The sequence below is a fragment of the Schistocerca nitens genome, chromosome 7 (genome assembly GCF_023898315.1).
Source record: "Schistocerca nitens isolate TAMUIC-IGC-003100 chromosome 7, iqSchNite1.1, whole genome shotgun sequence".
Classification (NCBI taxonomy): domain Eukaryota; kingdom Metazoa; phylum Arthropoda; class Insecta; order Orthoptera; family Acrididae; genus Schistocerca; species Schistocerca nitens.
In genome coordinates this window covers 266,162,845-266,184,957 of record NC_064620.1, presented here as the reverse complement: position 1 = coordinate 266,184,957, position 22,113 = coordinate 266,162,845, and the positions used below count along the sequence as shown (strand labels likewise).

General features: G+C 39.7%; 1 non-coding gene across 1 annotated transcript; it reads right to left on the bottom strand.

Annotated features, from left to right (window-relative positions):
- Window positions 1-11,529: 11,529 nt before the first annotated feature.
- On the bottom strand, window positions 11,530-11,604 carry Trnal-caa (transfer RNA leucine (anticodon CAA)). Its single transcript has one exon. It is a non-coding gene; the product is annotated as a tRNA-Leu (tRNA).
- Window positions 11,605-22,113: the final 10,509 nt, after the last annotated feature.

The window sequence follows — 22,113 nt, the reverse complement described above, 5'->3', positions numbered from 1 at the left end:
CCTAAGGACCTTTTTAGTTCTTGTTATGCTTTGTGAATTTTGTTTTTATACACGTTATTCAACTCACCAAATAACTTAACAAAGTCTTCAGACGATACGTCACCAATGTCTGCGGATTGTACATGCTTACAAACTTCCAACATAGAAGCACCAGGCTTTATGTAAGTGATTGTTTTTGCAATGGATTGACTGTTCAGAAGGCGAGCAAATCTGCGACCGTGACTGTCTGCCATAACAACTACTATTTTTCATTCAGGTTTCTTTGCATGTTTAGAAGGGCTGCCAGCATTACAGCCAAAATATTTGGTATCAGCGTTGGACAAACACCTGATATTTAAGTCATGCAAGTGTTCAGGTCTTACAGACACTTTTTCTTTCATAATAGTCACTGAGTTGTTATGCATTCTTTTGGATGTATCACTCTGCGTATTTGCAGTTTCACATTCAGCTTGCAAATGAGTTTTATCACATGCACAATGTGTCTTTTCTTGCACAGTTGATTGCGTACTGAATCTGCTTATGGAGACAATATTAGGTTCATTTAATAAGCTTTGTTGAAAATGTGCTACTTTGTTTTTCACTTTGCCTGGAATTTCAAGGTTACTGTGAGGCAAGTTTGCTGTCGGTTCACACTTTTCAGATGTTAGGTTTTGTAGTTCACTAATCAGGACATTAATGGTTAGTTGCTGACTACTTACACAATTATTTAACTTTCTGATTTCATCACTACAATTTGCAGACACACTGTTTTTATTTGTAAAATTTTTCACTTTTCTTCACATGAGCACTATGTACATCAACACTAGCTGCCATCTTGTTGCATAAACTAGAAGGTAATAACAATACTGATCTGTATTATTTAGTGAAATTCATTCGTCCAATATATTCTGAGTGTGTTGTTCTTGAGGAGCCCCAGAGTTTAGAAATTTCGGAGAAGATATTGTTTTGTGGATAATAAATTAAAGTGGGTTATCTCCAAGTTCAATGTGTCCATCAATAATTTGAGCCATATTACATAGTGTCAATTTCTGATAGGCACTGGTTATGTAACTCCTGACATTGTATTCCTTTTCAAGATGAATAATTTATAAAAATTGGCATCAGAGTTAACAGTTCACAAAATAGAACCTTACTCCATCTTACATGAAAGTTAGTCCAACATCTGTCTTTTTATGACTCCCCTCTTTCCATTCTTCCTTCATTATCATTTATCAAGAAAATATTTAGTATATAAATGAAATTTATAGATGCAAAATAATTATATGTTTTTGGAAATAATTTTTCAACGTGAACTGTTGTAACTAGAAAGAAAAATGTGAAATGTTAAATTGTCTGTCAGTTACAGTAAAACAAAATGAATGAAATTTATAAGATAATTAATGACCTTAAAAGTAAAAAAATAAAAATAAATCTTTAAGATATTACAGAAAATAGAAAAAATTGTCAAATTTCAAATAAATGTTCCCACACAATATATTGATCCCTAAGGCTCCATTTTTGAACATCAAATTTGCGATTTTCAAAAATTTGTAGTTGTAAAATGGAATGAATTGTAGATGTCATTAATCACAATATGTACCAAAATCAACTGCTGAACAGGACTTCTTGTGGTAGATATTGATTATAAACTTCAGTGGAAACATGTCTTTATTTAATGAGTGTTTATTAGCTGTGGACCCAATTATGAATAATTCACACTGAAGAACCAGTATTGACCCGGATGGTTACAGGATTCAAATCAAGCAAAAGTTCAGTCATTAGCTTCTGTGATGTTCCAGATACAATGTTCCAAGTAAATGCAATGGAGTGAACTTGAGCCATTGATCTGTTTCTAGCAGCATGCAGGCACACATTATGCAAAGTCCTCTCCTATGAGAGTAGCAACACTCTGCTCTTTTAAAAGGGTACTATGCCAAGAATATGTTTGAGAGTGATCGCTGCATGAAGCCAGTTTCTGGTGGGACCTGAAGCTTCTTGAAGAAGAAATCAATGCTGAGGGTGGATAGTGTGCTTGTTTTACCTCAACTTGGTGGTCAGTCCTTTGTTTACAGAAACTGTGAAACTTTTGTGCTGTTTTGTCTGGATGCTGTGTGGCCAGTTCTTTCTGTTGACTGCTAAGCAGAAGGGACTGAGTGGAAGCACTTTGCACTGAGTTCAATGCAGCTGTTTGTGAGCTGACTTGAAGGTTCTGTTCATCTGCTATGTATATATCATCAACCTGAGCCAAAGCTATGTCTTCATTGAAATTTGGGTCAGATAGAGCTACTCATCTGGAGCCAAACAAATTTCCACACATTTCATTAGTGGGTACACACAGGACTGCTTGTGTTGGGGGTTATCATACTCAGATTGACAATGATAAATTAATCCTCTTAAATCTGCCATATGCACCCTGTAAGACCAATTTTGAATCTTACAGCACTGAAGGAACTCTAATCTGACAATGGCTAAATGCAATTTCTTAGCAAAATAAGTCATCAGTAAATCTCAAATTCCGGTGAAGGGTAAGACACTGGGATGGGTCATGACCTCCACTTATGTAAGAAACATTAAAGATAGAATAGATCAGAATAAAAATATAAAGCATTACTGCTAGGGTGAAGCTACTTGAAATGCTGAAAATGGTGTTTTATGGTCGTGCCTGCATGCCTAACTTCAACCATCAGTCTTTGGTGTTGCCAGACTGTGGTTAAAGACTTGATTTGGACTTAATGTGCCAGCTGTTGACATCCTTGATAGTTATCGTGTTTTCTTGACCAAGCAGTGTAGTTCCATTCACATCCATAGTGAGGCTAGTTCGGTCCTTTGTTATTGTGAATGTATTCACTTTAGTAAATTTGGTGTGCAATGGTATAACACACAGTACTGATCACCATGTTGTTGTTGTTGTTGTTGTTGTTGTTGTGGTCTTCAGTCCTGAGACTGGTTTGATGCAGCTCTCCATGCTACTCTATCCTGTGCAAGCTTCTTCATCTCCCAGTACCTACTGCAACCTACATCCTTCTGAATCTGCTTAGTGTATTGATCTCTTGGTCTTCCTCTACGATTTTTACCCTCCACGCTGCCCTCCAATGCTAAATTTGTGATCCCTTGATGCCTCAAAACATGTCCTACCAACCGATCCCTTCTTCTAGTCAAGTCGTGCCACAAATTTCTCTTCTCCCCAATCCTATTCAATACCTCCTCATTAGTTACGTGGTCTACCCACCTTATCTTCAGCATTCTTCTGTAGCACCACATTTCGAAAGCTTCTATTCTCTTCTTGTCCAAACTGGTTATCGTCCATGTTTCACTTCCATACACGGCTACACTCCATACAAATACTTTCAGAAACGACTTCCTGACACTTAAATCTATACTCGATGTTAACAAATTTCTCTTCTTCAGAAACGATTTCCTTGCCATTGCCAGTCTACATTTTATATCCTCTCTACTTACACCATCATCAGTTATTTTGCTCCCTAAATAGCAAAACTCCTTTACTACTTTAAGTGTCTCATTTCCTAATCTAATCCCCTCAGAATCACCTGATTTAATTTGACTACATTCCATTATCCTCGTTTTGCTTTTGTTGATGTTCATCTTATATCCTCCTTTCAAGACACTGTCCATTCCGTTCAACTGCTCTTCCAAGTCCTTTGCTGTCTCTGACAGAATTACAATGTCATCGGCGAACCTCAAAGTTTTCACTTCTTCTCCATGAATTTTAATACCTACTCCGAATTTTTCTTTTATTTGCTTTATGCTTGCTCAATATACAGATTGAATAACATCGGGGAGAGGCTACAACCCTGTCTCACTCCTTTCCCAACCACTGCCCCCCTTTCATGCCCCTCGAATCTTGTAACTGCCATCTGGTTTCTGTACAAATTGTAAATAGCCTTTCGCTCCCTGTATTTTACCCCTGCCACCTTCAGAATTTGAAAGAGAGTATTCCAGTTAACGTTGTCAAAAGCTTTCTCTAAGTCTACAAATGCTAGAAATGTAGGTTTGCCTTTTCTTAATCTTTCTTCTAAGATAAGTCGTAAGGTTAGTATTGCCTCACGTGTTCCAACATTTCTACGGAATCCAAACTGATCTTCCCCGATGTCTGCTTCTACCAGTTTTTCCATTCGTCTGTAAAGAATTCGCGTTAGTATTTTGCAGCTGTGACTTATTAAACTGATAGTTTGGTAATTTTGCACATCTGTCAACACCTGCTTTCTTTGGGATTGGAATTATTATATTCTTCTTGAAGTCTGTGGGTATTTCGCCTGTCTCATACATCTTGCTCACCAGATGGTAGAGTTTTGTCATGACTGGTTCTCCCAAGGCCATCAGTAGTTCTAATGGAATGTTGTCTACTCCCGGGGCCTTGTTTCGACTCAGGTCTTTCAGTGCTCTGTCAAACTCTTCACGCAGTATCTTATCTCCCATTTCATCTTCATCTACATCCTCTTCCATTTCCATAATATTGTCCTCAAGTACATTGCCCTTGTATAAACCCTCTATATACTCCTTCCACCTTTCTGCCTTCTCTTCTTTGCTTAGAACTGGGTTGCCATCTGAGCTCTTGATATTCATACAAGTGGTTCTCTTCTCTCCAAAGGTCTCTTTAATTTTCCTGTAGGCAGTATCTATCTTACCCCTAGTGAGACAAGCCTCTACATCCTTACATTTGTCCTCTAGCCATCCCTGCTTAGCCATTTTGCACTTCCTGTTGATTTCATTTTTGAGACGTTTGTATTCCTTTTTGCCTGCTTCATTTACTGCATTTTTATATTTTCTCCTTTCATCAATTAAATTCAATATTTCTTCTGTTACCCAAGGATTTCTACTAGCCCTTTTACCTACTTGATCCTCTGCTGCCTTCACTACTTCATCCCTCAGAGCTACCCATTCTTCTTCTACTGTATTTCTTTCCCCCATTCCTGTCAATTGTTCCCTTACGCTCTCCCTGAAACTCTCTACAACCTCTGGTTCTTTCAGTTTATCCAGGTCCCATCTCCTTAAATTCCCACCTTTTTGGAGTTTCTTCAGTTTCAATCTGCAGTTCATAACCAATAGATTGTGTTCAGAATCTACATCTGCCCCTGGAAATGTCTTACAATTTAAAACCTGGTTCCTAAATCTCTGTCTTACCATTATATAATCTATCTGATACCTTTTAGTATCTCCAGGATTCTTCCAGGTATACAACCTTCTTTTATGATTCTTGAACCAAGTGTTAGCTATGATTAAGTTATGCTCTGTGCAAAATTCTACAAGGCGGCTTCCTCTTTCATTTCTTCCCCCCAATCCATATTCACCTACTATGTTTCCTTCTCTCCCTTTTCCTATTGACGAATTCCAGTCAGCCATGACTATTAAATTTTCGTCTCCCTTCACTACCTGAATAATTTCTTTTATCTCGTCATACATTTCATCAATTTCTTCATCATCTGCAGAGCTAGTTGGCATATAAACTTGTACTACTATAGTAGGCATGGGCTTTGTGTCTATCTTGGCCACAATAATGCGTTCACTATGCTGTTTGTAGTAGCGTACCCGCACTCCTATTTTTTTATTCATTATGAAACCTACTCCTGCATTACCCCTATTTGATTTTGTATTTATAACGCTGTAATCACCTGACCAAAAGTCTTGTTCCTCCTGCCACCGAACTTCACTAATTCCCACTATATCTAACTTTAACCTATCCATTTCCCTTTTTAAATTTTCTAACCTACCTGTCCGATTAAGGGATCTGACATTCCACGCTCCAATCCGTAGAACGCCAGTTTTCTTTCTCCTGATAACGACGTCCTCTTGAGTAGTCCCTGCCTGGAGATCCGAATGGGGGACTATTTTACCTCCGGAATATTTTACCCAAGAGGACACCATCATCATTTAATCATACAGTAAAGCTGCATGTCCTCGGGAAAATTTACGGCTGTAGTTTCCCCTTGCTTTCAGCCACCGATCACCCTAAAGTCATATAATATATTTGCACATATTTGTTGTTGGTCTCTGAGATAACTCTTAAACCAGTAATGGTCACTTGTTCTCATTCCATAGCAATAGATATTTGCAGCTAGATGGTGTGATGGATATCAAAGGTCCTTTTGATATCAAGAAAAATGTGTGTGACTGGCTTCTTGTCAATACAAATTAGAGTAAAATATATGAGTTCTGTATACATCAGCATAGTTTTCTTTTCTTGGAAGCCAGATTGAGTAGACAAATAATTTTTTCCTGGAGTATGAATTTAGGCTGATAGTCATGGTGATCCAAATATTTTGCTGGATATTGAGAGTACTGCAGTTGGCTTGTGGTTAATTATTTTCTTTAATTCCCGTTTTGTGTTTCATAATGACCATTGCAGCTTTGAGATTTTGGAAATGTGCCATTCAGGAATAAGTAATTTTTGAATGACTGACAAGAATTGAATTTCACAATTTTAATGTTGATTGTTGTTTATGATTTTTATTGCTTTTAGGAATGTGGAGGTGATTAGTTCAAGATGTGGAAGTTACTTCTGTTATACTCTTTAGCATAATTTTTTGGTGAAATAGTATTCAGAATTTACAGTTTTCAAATTACAGAACAGAGCAGGGAAAATCATAACAAACAGCAGTGAATTAACTCAAGCACACTGCAGAGAATTATCTGAAATATTACAATATTATTACAATATGTATGGAAGTGAAACATGGACATTAAATAGTTTGGACAAGAAGAGAATAGAAGCTTTTGAAATGTGGTGCTACAGAAAAATGTTGAAGATTAGGTGGGTAGATCACGTAACTAATGACGAGGTATTGAATAGGATTGGGGAGAAGAGGAGTTTGCGGCACAACTTGACTAGAAGAAGGGATCGGTTGGAAGGACATGTCCTGAGGCATCAGGGGATCACAAATTTAGCATTGGAGGGCAGCGTGGAGGGTAAAAATCGTAGAGGGAGACCAAGAGATGAATACACTAAGCAGATTCAGAAGGATGTAGGTTGCAGTAGGTACTGGGAGATGAAGGAGCTTGCACAGGATAGATTAGCATGGAGAGCTGCATCAAACCAGTCTCAGGACTGAAGACCACAACAACAACATTATGAAAGGGATAGTTACCACTAACCATTTAGTGGAGATGCTGAGTCACAGATAGGCACAACAAAAAAGACTGTCAGAAAATGAGCTTTCAATCAACAAGGCCTTCCTCAGAGATAGCACACACACACACACACACACACACACACACACACACACTGACACATATGCAAATCATACACACATGACCGCAGTCTCTGCCTGCTGAGCCACAGGCATACGCACTTAACAGCAATATGATCATGTCTGTGTGAGTTGCGTTTGCATGAGTGTGAGTGTGTTTGTGTAAGTTCTATCTCTGATGAAGACCTTGTAATCTTACCCTCCCACACATCACTAATAAATTTTCAGTCTCTTCATTAGTTTCAAAAGCTTTGAGAGGTGTAAGATATACAAAAAATCTTTTTTACTTATCTTCATTTTCTCATTGTTGGCTGCAGTTTGTCCCATCTAGGGGAAGATTCTTGGGGCTGAAATTTTGACTTTTTGGGTTCCAGTTGATGTGATAACTGATGAAGTAATTTCTGTTTCTGTGACTTTTTTGTTTTATTCCATTCCTCTTAAGTCACACTGTCTTTACAATCTCCACTTCTGTAAAAACAGTAATTACATTGATATGGCCAAAATTAAAAACATGTCTGATTCTATCAGAGGCATGCCCACTACCCTACATTCTACAGTACTCACTACATTCCAAAGAGCTTACAAAACAAAAGAGTTTACAAACTTTCTTGATAAAAGAAGAATCCTCACCAAGTTATATTATTATTCTGTAAACAAATCCAGAAATAAATTTAATAAATATCATCAGATTGTGTAATTAATAATACGAATTTTAAGTATGCCAGATATTTTGTAATTTCAAATATTTCTAAAAGTTGACTAATTTTAACTGTACATACGGAGTTAGTATGTATAAATTGTAATAAATTAGTTTCTTTTTATACATTTTAGCCTGAAATATAATACATCGTATACAAAATCAGATGAAATTAATTTAGTTAAACAGTTGAGATAATTTTAACCTATACAAGATTTGAAAATATTCCTGTTATCGGCTGTTTCTATAAGGAAAGGAAATGTTAGAGAATGGTGTCTGGTGTCCTGTTACAATACCTCCCCGCCCCCCGCACTAAATTTGGAAGTGTTGTGTTTACAATATTTTTTGACAGACTATATGGTTTCCCAAATGGTGCCAAGTTAGAATACGGATGTATAGAAGTATCTGATACATAACATATTACAGAAAACATAAGAAAAATAACTACTATAAAAGTCATAATCTATACATATCTCAGGATATGGCATTCAGATTTTCATATATGTGAAGCATACTGTCACAAGACAAATAATATGAAGTCAAAACTACAACATTACACCACTAAAGTGTAGAAATAAATACAAATACAATGTAAAGTACTACAATTACTAATTGTAAGTTTACACCCATACAATCAAACCTTCAAAATCTTCAAAAAAGAATAGACAAATTTCAGAGCCTAAGTATACGACGAGTGAGCTGACTCGAAAAACTTCCATTGATGGGTACAGATCAGAAGAATATTCTCAATATTGTGAGAAGCATCTAGCCTCAATCAATAGTGGTACGGTCTCCTTGAATACAAGCACAGAATCTCAATGACTAGGGGTACACAAAACAGAGTTAGGCATGAATCTGTCCACAACTCAAGTTCCAATCAGATACAATATTGCAGTACTCATGATAAATACAGGTAAACAGATTCATAAACAGCTTTTAATGAGTACATAATGGAGTAGCTTGTCTTTAGCAGTCTTAGCTAACAATTCATAAATATCAGTCAGAACACTGATGTAATTGACAGATGCTTGAGTACATTACCCAGCTCCTATGATCTCTTGTAAATTGACTGGTCCAGTGGGGTACAGCCATACAGCAGTGTGGGGAATGGATCCACCCACATCTCTCAGCTTCCTCCCTGGAGTTCTCATCACACATTCCAACGGATAGGTAACTTCCTGCCTAGCATTCACATCAAATCTTGAAACACTGCTTTGTGCACTAAATATGCTGTTCAATACCTTCTTCACATCACATGAGATTTGCTCTCCCTATTCATTTTTGAAAGTCAATTATGTGGGACCTACGTGAGGTGCGATTAGAAAGTGTTCACAAATGAAACATTGATAAACAGAGTTAAATGCAATGAAAAAAAAAAGAATGAAATAACAAGGTGATACACACAGATATACTAAGATACTATTCCTAATTTTTACAGTATATGTTTCAAATTCTAAAGCACAAAGCTATTACAGAACATATTTATATAGTGAATATCATATACCCAGTCAATGGATAAGACACTAAATTCATGACAGTGGAAAAAGAACAAACAAACAAAATTTACATACTTATGGATCATGTCTACATGCTTTCAGTTCAGCGATACTGAGTAATCCAAATAACTTCTTAGATTTAGGAGACACAGGTCTTTATGCATTAGGATGTAGATTTTCAAGAATTTTGAATGGTTCAATAAAAATATCAAAACATTTCTTTATCTCAGATGTCAACACTTAGATTTATCTTTGGCTTTCACCAACACGAGATCTCCTACCTCAAACTTAGAAAATCTACCTTACCATCATATCTCTGGTTTCTCCTATCCCCCTATTTTTTTGTCATCTCCCTTACATACTCTTCCCTCTCTTGTGGTGACAGAATTTTACTTAGTGGAAACTCAACATTTTCAGAAATAAAGGTAGCTGGTCTTCAATTAAACATTCTTTCAAAACGTGAAAAGCCTGTTGAAGAATGTTGTAAGCTGTTCATAATATCCTCAGAATCACTGACATAATCTATCCAACTGGTATGATTCTTATTACAATATGCTCTAAACAGACTTCCAATTTCTCTCATATGTCTTCTGCAGGGTTACTTGAAGGGTGGTACACCGAAGTTAAAATATGCCTTATTTTTGTGCAATCAACAAAATTTTTCAAGCTTGCAATGTAAACTGAGAACCATTATCAGATAAAATTATTTAAGGGATACCTACCTGATGAAAATATATGTTTTCTAACGTAGAGATGATTTGCTTACTGGTAGGTTTCTTAGGAGCAAACAGCTTTATGAACTTCAAAAATACATCAACCACCACAAAAACATAACAAAATCCTGTCTTAGACTTAGGTAAAGATCCATAAACGTCCACAGACACAAGATCTAGGGTACTATTAGGCAGTATGTTTTGCATTTGACCTCTGCTTGTTTGGTTACTTACCTTCACTCTTTGACATCTGTCAGAGCTGGCAATCTTCTTCTTGACTCTTATTCCTGTGTTATAAAAATAGGTTTTTTCTTGAATATTTTGTGTGCATTTGGTTGATCCAAATGACCAAAACTCTCATGTGTAAGAGTGATTAAAGTATCAGCACATTGTTCTGGCCAACATAGGTTCCAATCCTCTGAGTCAGTCTTATGTCTCCTGAATAAAATACCCTTGTGTACCTTATAATACTGTTTTGTCTTTTCTCCTCCTCATGATTTTGATACCTGCAGATGTTGCTGCAAATTTTCAACATGTCTTTTTCCTCATTCACATCTCTCAAGCAAATAATTTTAAACTCTTTCTCTTTTTCTCCAAAGCTGTTAGATGATTCACTCTCTAAATGTATCCTAAACAAAGCATCAGTACCTACATTGTCTGTCCTCTTAATGTAACTGAGTTCATAATTGAAGTGCTGTAAAAACAAGGCCCAACAAGTAATTCTGTTACAGTACAGCTTACACACGTGAAGATAACATAATGCTTTGTGATCAGCATAGATGATGACTTTGTGGCCCAGTAAATAATTTCTTAATTTCTTGAATGCCCTATGTACAGCCAAAAGTTCTTTCTCAGTTACAGTGTATGTCTTTTCACATTTCTGCAATACTCTACTAACAAACACAAGAGATCTATGTTCAATAACACCATCAACTTCAACTTCCTGAAATCCAAACCAACATCCCTGCTGTCTGTCATAATACAAAAAGGAAGAGGCAAAATCTGACTTGAACAATATCTGACTTTGACACAACTGTCCTTTCATCTAATCAAAAGCATCATGACACTCCCGATTCCTATTCCAAATGGTATTCTTCTTCAAAAGTTTACAAAAGCATGGAGCATTCAAAGCTTGACTGCTGAAAAATTTTCTATAAAATCTAGTTAACCTGAAAAATGTATTAAGCTGTTTTTTGTTGTGAGGAGTAGGAAAATTAGCAGTAGCGTCAAATTTCTCTTTATCAGGGTTTTCAGATGTAACATGCCCTAAAAATTTAACTTCTTCCACACCAAATTTACACCTACCTATTTTCAGAGTCCTACCTCCTAATGCTAATTTTGAAAACACACCTCTTAACACATCCAAATCTTCAGAATGAAATTTTCACTCTGCAGCGGAGTGTGCGCTGATATGAAACTTCCTGGCAGATTAAAACTGTGTGCCCGACCGAGACTCGAACTCGGGACCTTTGCCTTTTGCGGGCAAGTGCTCTACCAACTGAGCTACCGAAGCACAACTCACGCCCGGTACTCACAGCTTTACTTCTGCCAGTACATCGTCTCCTACCTTCCAAACTTTACAGAAGCTCTCCTGCAAATCATGCAGAACTAGCACTCCTGAAAGAAAGGATATTGCAGAGACATGGCTTAGCCACAGCCTGGGGGATGTTTCCAGAATGAGATTTCCACTCTGCAGCGGAGTGTGCGCGGATATGAAACTTCCTGGCATATTAAAACTGTGTGCCCGACCGAGACTCGAAATCGGGACCTTTGCCTTTCGCGGGCAAGTGCTCTACCAACTGAGCTACTGAAGCACGACTCACGCCCAGTACTCACAGCTTTACTTCTGCCAGTACCTCGTCTCCTACCTTCCAAACTTTACAGAAGCTCTCCTGCGAATCGTGCAGAACTAGCACTCCTGAAAGAAAGGATATTGTGGAGACATGGCTTTGCCACAGCCTGGGGGATGTTGCCAGAATGAGATTTCCACTCTGCAGTGGAGTGGGTGCTGTTATGAAACTTCCTGGCAGATTAAAACTGTGTGCCCGACCGAGACTCGAACTCGGGACCTTTGCCTTTCGCGGGCAAGTGCTCTACCAACTGAGCTACCGAAGCACGACTCACGTACGGTACTCACAGCTTTACTTCTGCCAGTACCTCGTCTCCTACCTTCCAAACTTTACAGAAGCTCTCCTGCAAATCATGCAGAACTAGCACTCCTGAAAGAAAGGATATTGTGGAGACATGGCTTAGCCACAGCCTGGGGGATGTTTCCAGAATGATATTTTCACTCTGCAGCGGAGTGTGCGCTGATATGAAACTTCCTGGCAGATTAAAACTGTGTGCCCGACCGAGACTCGAACTCGGGACCTTTGCCTTTCGCGGGCAAGTGCTCTACCAACTGAGCTACCGAAGCACGACTCACACCCAGTACTCACAGCTTTACTTCTGCCAGTACCTCGTCTCCTACCTTCCAAACTTTACAGAAGCTCTCCTGCGAATCATGCAGAACTAGCACTCCTGAAAGAAAGGATATTGCGGAGACATGGCTTAGCCACAGCCTGGGGGATGTTTCCAGAACGAGATTTTCAGTCTGCAGCGGAGTGTGCGCTGATATGAAACTTCCTGGCAGATTAAAACTGTGTGCCCGACCGAGACTCGAACTCTGGACCTTTGCCTTTCGCGGGCAAGTGCTCTACCAACTGAGCTACCGAAGCACAACTCAGGCCCGGTACTCACAGCTTTACTTCTGCCGGTACCTCGTCTCCTACCTTCCAAACTTTACAGAAGCTCTCCTGCGAATCATGCAGAACTAGCACTCCTGAAAGAAAGGATATTGCGGAGACATGGCTTAGCCACAGCCTGGGGGATGTTTCCAGAATGATATTTTCACTCTGCAGCGGAGTGTGCGCTGATATGAAACTTCCTGGCAGATTAAAACTGTGTGCCCGACCGAGACTCGAACTCGGGACCTTTGCCTTTCGCGGGCAAGTGCTCTACCAACTGAGCTACCGAAGCACGACTCACACCCAGTACTCACAGCTTTACTTCTGCCAGTACCTCGTCTCCTACCTTCCAAAGTTTACAGAAGCTCTCCTGCGAATCATGCAGAACTAGCACTCCTGAAAGAAAGGATATTGCGGAGACATGGCTTAGCCACAGCCTGGGGGATGTTTCCAGAATGAGATTTTCACTCTGGAAACATCCCCCAGGCTGTGGCTAAGCCATGTCTCCACAATATCCTTTCTTTCAGGAGTGCTAGTTCTGCATGATTCGCAGGAGAGCTTCTGTAAAGTTTGGAAGGTAGGAGACGAGGTACTGGCAGAAGTAAAGCTGTGAGTACTGGGCGTGAGTCGTGCTTCGGTAGCTCAGTTGGTAGAGCACTTGCCCGTGAAAGGCAAAGGTCCCGAGTTCGAGTCTCGGTCTGGCACACAGTTTTAATCTGCCAGGAAGTTTCATATCAGCGCACACTCCGCTGCAGAGTGAAAATCTCATTCTGGAAACATCCCCCAGGCTGTGGCTAAGCCATGTCTCCGCAATATCCTTTCTTTCAGGAGTGCTAGTTCTGCATGATTCGCAGGAGAGCTTCTGTAAAGTTTGGAAGGTAGGAGACGAGGTACTGGCAGAACTAAAGCTGTGAGTACCGGGCGTGAGTCGTGCTTCGGTAGCTCAGTTGGTAGAGCACTTGCCCGCGAGAGGCAAAGGTCCCGAGTTCGAGTCTCAGTCGGGCACACAGTTTTAATCTGCCAGGAAGTTTCATATCAGCGACCACTCCGCTGCAGAGTGAAAATCTCATTCTGGAAACATCCCCCAGGCTGTGGCTAAGCCATGTCTCCACAATATCCTTTCTTTCAGGAGTGCTAGTTCTGCATGATTCGCAGGAGAGCTTCTGTAAAGTTTGGAAGGTAGGAGACGAGGTACTGGCAGAAGTAAAGCTGTGAGTACCGTGCGTGAGTCGTGCTTCGGTAGCTCAGTTGGTAGAGCACTTGCCCGCGAAAGGCAAAGGTCCCGAGTTCGAGTTTCGGTCGGGCACACAGTTTTAATCTGCCAGGAAGTTTCATAACAGCACCCACTCCACTGCAGAGTGGAAATCTCATTCTGGAAACATCCCCCAGGCTGTGGCAAAGCCATGTCTCCACAATATCCTTTCTTTCAGGAGTGCTAGTTCTGCACGATTCGCAGGAGAGCTTCTGTAAAGTTTGGAAGGTAGGAGACGAGGTACTGGCAGAAGTAAAGCTGTGAGTACCGGGCGTGAGTCGTGCTTCAGTAGCTCAGTTGGTAGAGCACTTGCCCGCGAAAGGCAATGGTCCCGAGTTCGAGTCTCGGTCAGGCACACAGTTTTAATCTGCCAGGAAGTTTCACATCCAAATCTTGTTCTCAGTCTTTTCTGTAACCAGAATGTCATCAACATACACAATTAATTTTGAATGCACTTCACTTCTCAAGACAGAATCCAGAGCTCTTATGAATTCAGCTACAGATACATTTAGCCCAAATGGCACCACACAGCACTGAAAACACTAACCTCCATACAAAAATGGTGTATACTTTCTAGAATTAATTGTGAGTGGGATCTGGTGAAATCCAGAGGTCAAATACAAACTACACATGTATTTTACATAATCAAATTTGTGTAACAGCTCATCCATGTTCTCAGGATGGTCATTCTCTGTGATAAGAAATTTATTAGGAAGTCTAGAGTCCAAAACAATTCTCACTCCACCATTTCTCTTACTTACCACAACTAAAGAATTATTGTACGCACTCCTACTTCTCTCAATTACACCCCATGTTTCCATTTTCTGAATTTCTTTATCTACATCTTTCCTTTTTGAAAATGGTCTATTATATGGTATGAGAAGGAAAGGTTGATGATCTCTAAGATAAAGTATGCACTGATAGCCTTTCACTTTCCCTGGTTTTTCACTAAGTACATTTGTAAATACCAATAACAAATTCCTAAGTTGTTCCTTTTGTAGAGCATTAAGAGTCGTAGCTTCCCTTACTTTAGAATTTACTACACTTTCAAAATCCTGGTCCTCAGACTCATCAAAATCTATATCATTATCAAACATGCCGTACTCACCTTGGTTCACAATGTTTCACAAATAGTTACAACTTTTTTCACAGTTTAAATACAGAAATTAGTTTTGACATAAGTATTACCTTTAGGTTCCAAAATAAACAATTCTCTAGCATTCCATCCAAAACAAGCCTCAACTTTCACTATCCAGTACATACTAAGGATTATATTTTCTTCCATACTTGGGATCACTAAGCACCCATGTTCAAAGATTTTGCCATCTATACTAAACTTTAAAAGTACATGAGATTTTACCAATTTTCTTTGCTTACCTGCAGCTCCTCTTATCTTTACACAAACAATGGACATTTCCACAAAATTCTTACTATACTGGATTATGTCTCTAAATTGTTCACTTATACCACAAATCGGGCTCCCTGTATCAATTAAACAGTTCCCTTCCCACTGATCAATCTTAATCATAATGTAAGGACATCCAAAATCTGAATCATTGTCTCTGGTTTAGATACTTCATTTAAAAGATCACTTTCAATTTCATCAAATGCTACATCCACCCTGTTCTTGGGGTTCTATCAACTGTACTGGTATCATAGCATTACTTTGGTTACTCATGTGGTCAGGTAAAGATTGAACACGATGACTGGATATTGTAGCAGAACGAACATCACTTATTACAGAAGGAACAGAGAACATATTATTGTTAAAATTACACTTCCTACTTAGATCTTCTTTCACTTCATTCCACCGATTTGGATACAAATTTTGACCAACCACAGATAACTCATTCTAGAATGCACGTTTATCTATGTTATCATCAATCTGGTCCCAAACAAATTTCAAAAAGTTTTCACCTTTACCTCTAGGCTTATAGATAACTCACCTTTACTGTTTGGATCTTTACTCTGTATGATGCTAATGAAAAACTTCATTGTCTGGACTGGTATTCCATGACTCTCGCTTACATCATCACATACACCATTTATCTTATCTGTATTCACAAATAACTCTGAAACTTCGTTATTCTTAAACTCAACAAAATCCTGATACTCAGATCATTATCATATTCTTCCAAAATTATTTCCTCATCAACATCATATACAATACAAGTCTCATCACCATCAAAGTCACACAGTTCACCTACATTCATTTGCAATAAGCTACCAGTCTCAGACATACTAACTTCAGTTATTTCACAGCTCTCATTCATATCTACATAAAAAATACCATCTAATTCAGATCCATTATAGTGATCACTTGTTTTACATACATCAATAACACTGTTTTCTGACCAAGAGAAGAAATCATTAGCACTCACATTCTGGCTTGTGATTAGCACCTACATCACTTCTGATCAAAAAAAGAAAAAAGAGAAATCTGATGTTCCTTCTGTTCAACTTCAGATACCTGTGCCACATCATTAACATTGTTAATATTGTCTAACTGCATCTGTAAATTGGGGGTCCTGTACTTGTTGTGTTTCCTTGCCCCAAAACTGTGGACCGTCATTGAGGCGGGCTGCCGTTTCTTGAGTAGTTAGCTCTATGATTGTTTCTCCTATTAAATTGCCCATGGGTATCCCCATTATTCCTATTCTGGTGATATTCAAAATTTCTATCTCTATTAACATTTTGACCCTGATATAAATTACATTATCTCTTTTTCTGTAGTTATTAGCATTGTAATCTCTATAATTTTGATTATTATAGTACATGCTTCTTTCTACTGCTCTATCCAGCCTGTCAACATATCATAAAAATTGTTCAAGACAATCATCAGGTCAATGCACTTAATCCCATTGCAACTTTTCTGGTAATCTCCTTTTGACTGCATCAATTAATGTCATTTCTTCAAATGGTTTGTCGAGGTGTGTTAATTTCTTAAGCTGATTCTTACAAAACTCTTCCTATAATTAGGGCCATTCAGCAATTCACTTTTAATTCTCCTCTGTTCGGCATCCAACCAAAATTTATTTGAAAAACTTTTTTTTAAATTTTGATATGTTTCCCACTGAGCTAAATTTAGATTTACCCAAGCCAGAACTTCACCCACAACAAATCTTTTAACAATTTTAATTTTTTGACTGTCACTCATGCCTGACACAAAACTATATTAACACTGGTGTAGAATATCCACTGGATGTAAATTGTCTGATGGAAAGCTTTTGATAGAAATGGTGGACCACACAATATGATTATTTGAATACAGATTTTTGTGAATATAATTTTCCTGAACTGCTATAATTTTTTGATCCAAAACATTAAAATTAGTTTGCAAACTGTTTTCAACACATGTGTCCGGTCGAGTGTCAAACGGTGCCATGTTAGGAGGGTGTGGCCCTGCGGAACTGTCAGTACATGTTATGGCAGTCTTGATAGCACAGTTGTGAGGGGTAGCGGTAGGTAAACACACAGAAGCTCGATTGCTGTGATTGCAAGCAGATTCGGTGCACTTACTAACCTTGCTTTGTCCTTGCTGTAGTGTCTGTAATTCCTTTGCTATATCGGAGAGCTGGAGCTGTGTTTCGTGGAGCCGGAGGGAGAGCTCGAAGTTTTCCTTGCATAGGCGAGCGACGTGTTCAAGCTCGACAAGGCACTTAAGCATGGTTTCTTGTAACATTGTTGACAGAGACAAGCATGTACGGATGAGGTGAGCCCGGACCGATGTGTCACGGGGAGGTTGCTCGACGGAGCACAAGGGAAGTGAGGTTGAACCCGAGCATTACAGTTTAGTTGAATTCACGGCTTGCAGTGAAGTATGATGAGGGCAGATGTTCGACAACGCTAAGGACGTGGGCAGCAGTGAACCATTGGCGCCTGTGTCCACTAGGAAAAGGTATCCCAACAAAATGTCTTTAATGTAAAGTCATCCACAATTATCTGGTCGTTCCCGGACAGAATGGAGCACTGGGGGATGCCTGTCACGTTGTGTGCAGGAGGTGGCACTCGAACCTACCTGCGATTGGCATTTCGGAAGTAGCAGGGTGGTCTGCAGTTCCGTGCCGCCTCAGCAAACCGTGTGTGGAAGTAACAGTATTGGTAGTGCGGTTGCATTTCCTGCGAAAAGTTTGTTGCCAGTGGCGGTGGCCAAGGTTCGGTGGCCACAGCAGGTTCAGTTGCAGGAGGGGGTGTGACCGCGGGAAGAGCTGGTGATGTCCCAGTTGCTTGTTTACTGCTTCCCGGGGCGAGCGGAACAGTCAGCACAGTACGGCCCCGGCCATGTCCGGCCGCAGGGCGATGAGCCTGAACCTTGGACTTGACAGGTATGCAGTGGCTAGCGAAATGGAGCAGTGATGCATCATGTAGCTTGTCAGCAATCATAGTTCTTTGCTCGACGGGTTCAGGAGGCCTTTGAGCCAGAACAAAGTGAATGTGAGGAGATAGTTTATCTGACCAGATGGCGAGGAGAGCTGTGTCAGAGAATAGATCGGCGCTGACCAGGGCATGTAGCCGTCTCCAGAGCTGGGAAGGTTTGTTGTTGCCTAGTTGCTCGACGTGGAGCACTTGCCGTATTGCTGCCTCAGTTGAGCGTGCAAGCCAACGTAGAACTGTCTCTTTGGCTAGAGTGTACCGGGTAGATGAGCCGTCGACCAGGTCAGCAATCAAGTCCTTCTGGTCGTGCAGGTGGGTGATGAGGCACAGAAACCTGATTGACTCATCAAGTTTGTAATGGTCGAACACTTTGTCCACAATTTTGAACCAGGTTATTGCTCTGTTGGGATTAAACGGTGGCAGTGTCGGTAAGCGTTGTAGAATGTTTGGAAGAACAGGTTGAGTTGAGTTCGTCGGGGCACTGCCTGAATTGAGCTGTTGTTACTGTAGTATTCCAGGAGAGTGTGCCTCCAGAGGATGTGGCAACGACGGCTGTTCGGGTGGCAGCGTGAAGGTGACACATTGTGGTTGAGTGCGATCCATCGTGATGCCGAAGGCTGAGGCGGGTGAGACACCATAATGTGTTGATTGCGGTTTTGGGAGCTCAACACATTGTGGGCGTGTCCGCATTGATGCACCGCGGAAGACCGACACGGAACAGGCACCGAGATGTGCCGAGAATGGTAGCGGAAGCTCGACTGGAGCCAGCGCGGGGCGACAGGTGAGAAAAAGTTCAAAGTTTGAGAACACGTGTTAGTCCTTGGAAAGCTCGACGTATGATCAGAGCCGGGACCACCTGTGTTGCAGGAAGGCTGCAGAGGTGCGGGCTGTCCGGAAGCATAGTGTGGGAAATGATGTCGAACGTGGGACGGAATGTATGAATGTTCACTGTTGATAGTGACTCCACTCAAAATGTTGTGCAGATAAGGTGAATGTCGTAGCACAAAACACTGAGTGGTAGCAGTGGGATGGAGGTGGAGGTCAGGCACAGATAACAAGTTATTGTTCCTGTTGCAGGCCAAGGTATCATAGTAGCAAGGCATGTGCTGATGCTGAACCGAAGCAGGTGCTGGCGTGGTCGGATGCTGAGGAGGTTGACCTGTGAATAAAGCAGTTTCGGCCACGTGGCACTGCATGGATTGCGACGTAGCAAATCGTTGTCCTGGTGGTGGTAGGTTGTCCAACGAAGCATCTGCAGAAATCAGCATTGGTTCCGCACTGCACAGTTGATGAGGGAGGGCACATGTGGTGGGAACAAAGGCGTTTCATAGCCGGAGCCATGCACTCTCCTAACTTCACTTATTGTTGCAGGTTCGAAAACGTCCGGCGAAATCGGCGTAATCGTCGAGTGAGAGGCATTGTGTTGCAGTCCTGGTGGGTGTACATTGCCTGCAACTCGATGCATGTCGATCACAAAATCCAGCATTAGGTGTTGCGCCAAAGTCATTGTTCGAATGCTGTGTCGATTTAATACACGCGAAAATAACTGACGCGGAGGCCGCGGACACAGTAAAACGGCAAAAACGGAAGACGTTACAACTCAGGGTCACCAGTGAGGTGGAAGTTTGGGTCAGTTACACCAAACAACACTCCCATTTTGCAGTAGTTGGTTTATTCACCTCTTCAGACAAGCAAGGCTTACAAAGAACTAACATGGTGGTTTCACCCAAAGATAATCTTAGTTTAGTTCAAAGACGATACTCAGATCGATGCTGGTGTCGACCTCATCAGCTCCACACATGAATTTCCATTTTTATTATGCTAAAACTATTTCAGCTTCTATTTTATTTTATCTAAGTGTCTGTCAGTCTTAATGCTGATAAGTGGGTATTGCTTGTCTGCTTCAGATACTTTGAAACAAAAACAATTGTGTCTCAAATATATCTTATTCCCTACGCCTTTGTTTTATGTATGTTTGTTAGTATTTTTGTCTGATTTCACTTTCTTGAACTTTATACACAACACAATTATTAATTTGCATTTCAGTGTGGATGAGAGGTACCTGATATTTGGAACATTTGATGGAAAGCTCTGTGTCAGATCCATAGAAAATTATACTGCTGACTCTTCAAGCAAATGGTTTCTTCCTGTGCATGACAATTTCAAGGGGACTGTTACAGGACTGTGTTTCAGCAATGACCATTTATTACTTTTCTCTTGTGGAGAAGATGGCAACATTTTTTCATATAAATTTAACAATAAAGGAGTCATTTTTGCAGTATCTCATCAGGATGAGCAGTGCTCATTTAAACAAATTAACAGATCAGTGAAATACAAGGCAAGTGGCGTAAGTTACTAAAATATTTATATTACTATATTGTAAACCTTCACTGATAAATGCTGTTCCTGCATATTTATCATTAACATTACTTGTGAAGAAATATGAGTACAATATTAACAGTCATTTAATCAGCAATAAAATAAAATAAAATAAAAACAAACCTCTAGCTTATAGAACTTTTATAATCATTGTCATTCTCAGAAGAAAGAGGAAAACAGAAAAAAGGAAAAGTTAAGAGAACAGTAGTGCATTATGTAACACACCACTTCAATAATGTCTATGCAATGATGTGACCGCTGAACAGACTTTCATCATTATTCTGAAGGGAGCATCATTAAAGGGAATATTCACTTTAGTAAAATATAACATTTTATTTAGATGATTGCCTTGAATTTAGTCTCATTGTCTTTGTATCAGGAATATGACTATTGTCATAGGTCTTGAGTGTGCAACGATAGTGAACTGCTTCATGGATTATTACTGTTTGATGCATCACTGACTGCAAAATGAAATAAAAAATGTCTACAGGTTTAATATTTTGTGTTTTCAACTCTTCAGATATCAGGTCAACAAACTTTAATATCCATTGGCTCTCTTGAGCCATAAATTCAATTTAATGTGTCGCTTTTCTACAGCATCACAAAGATGACTTGACTTGGTTACAGATAACACTTCCCAACAAGTGTGAACAATGAGGGCAAAGATTTCATTTGAGGCAAAGAGGTTTAAATGATTTACATCATTATCAGAGACATTGTTTCAATCAACTGATTCATGTTTAGCAAAACTTAGTAGAAATAAATTTACTTTTCATATTAAAACTTCAAAACTTTTCTAATCGCATACAGCATAAAATTATGCATGAAATAATGGATTTCAGTTAATTTTCTATTTATAAATGAAATTACCATTTCACATTGGTACTGAAGGGTTCAAAATGTGTATCAGACTTGATTATATCCCTGTTATCAAAGGAGGACTAATATGCTTCAAAATGTATTATGGAAAGTTTTGGTAAAATGTAAATGAAATAATTTAAGAGTTAAGGAGACCATTAACAACAATTTTTTAAATTTTTATTTTACTGTATTCCCCCCCCCCCCTCCTCCCCCTTCCCCCCTCCCTCCACCCCAATGACTCGACACTTATACTTTTCAAAGAGTGGTCTCCTTACTCCGAAATTATTTGCTTCAAAATTTGAATTAGTAAGTGACATAGAACTTGTGATAGTCCACAACATTTCATTCGGATTTAACTTCGGGTAACCAGTGATTACTATCAACTACTTTCCTTGAATGGTTCCTGTTCTGATCTAGCCTGCTTGGACCTG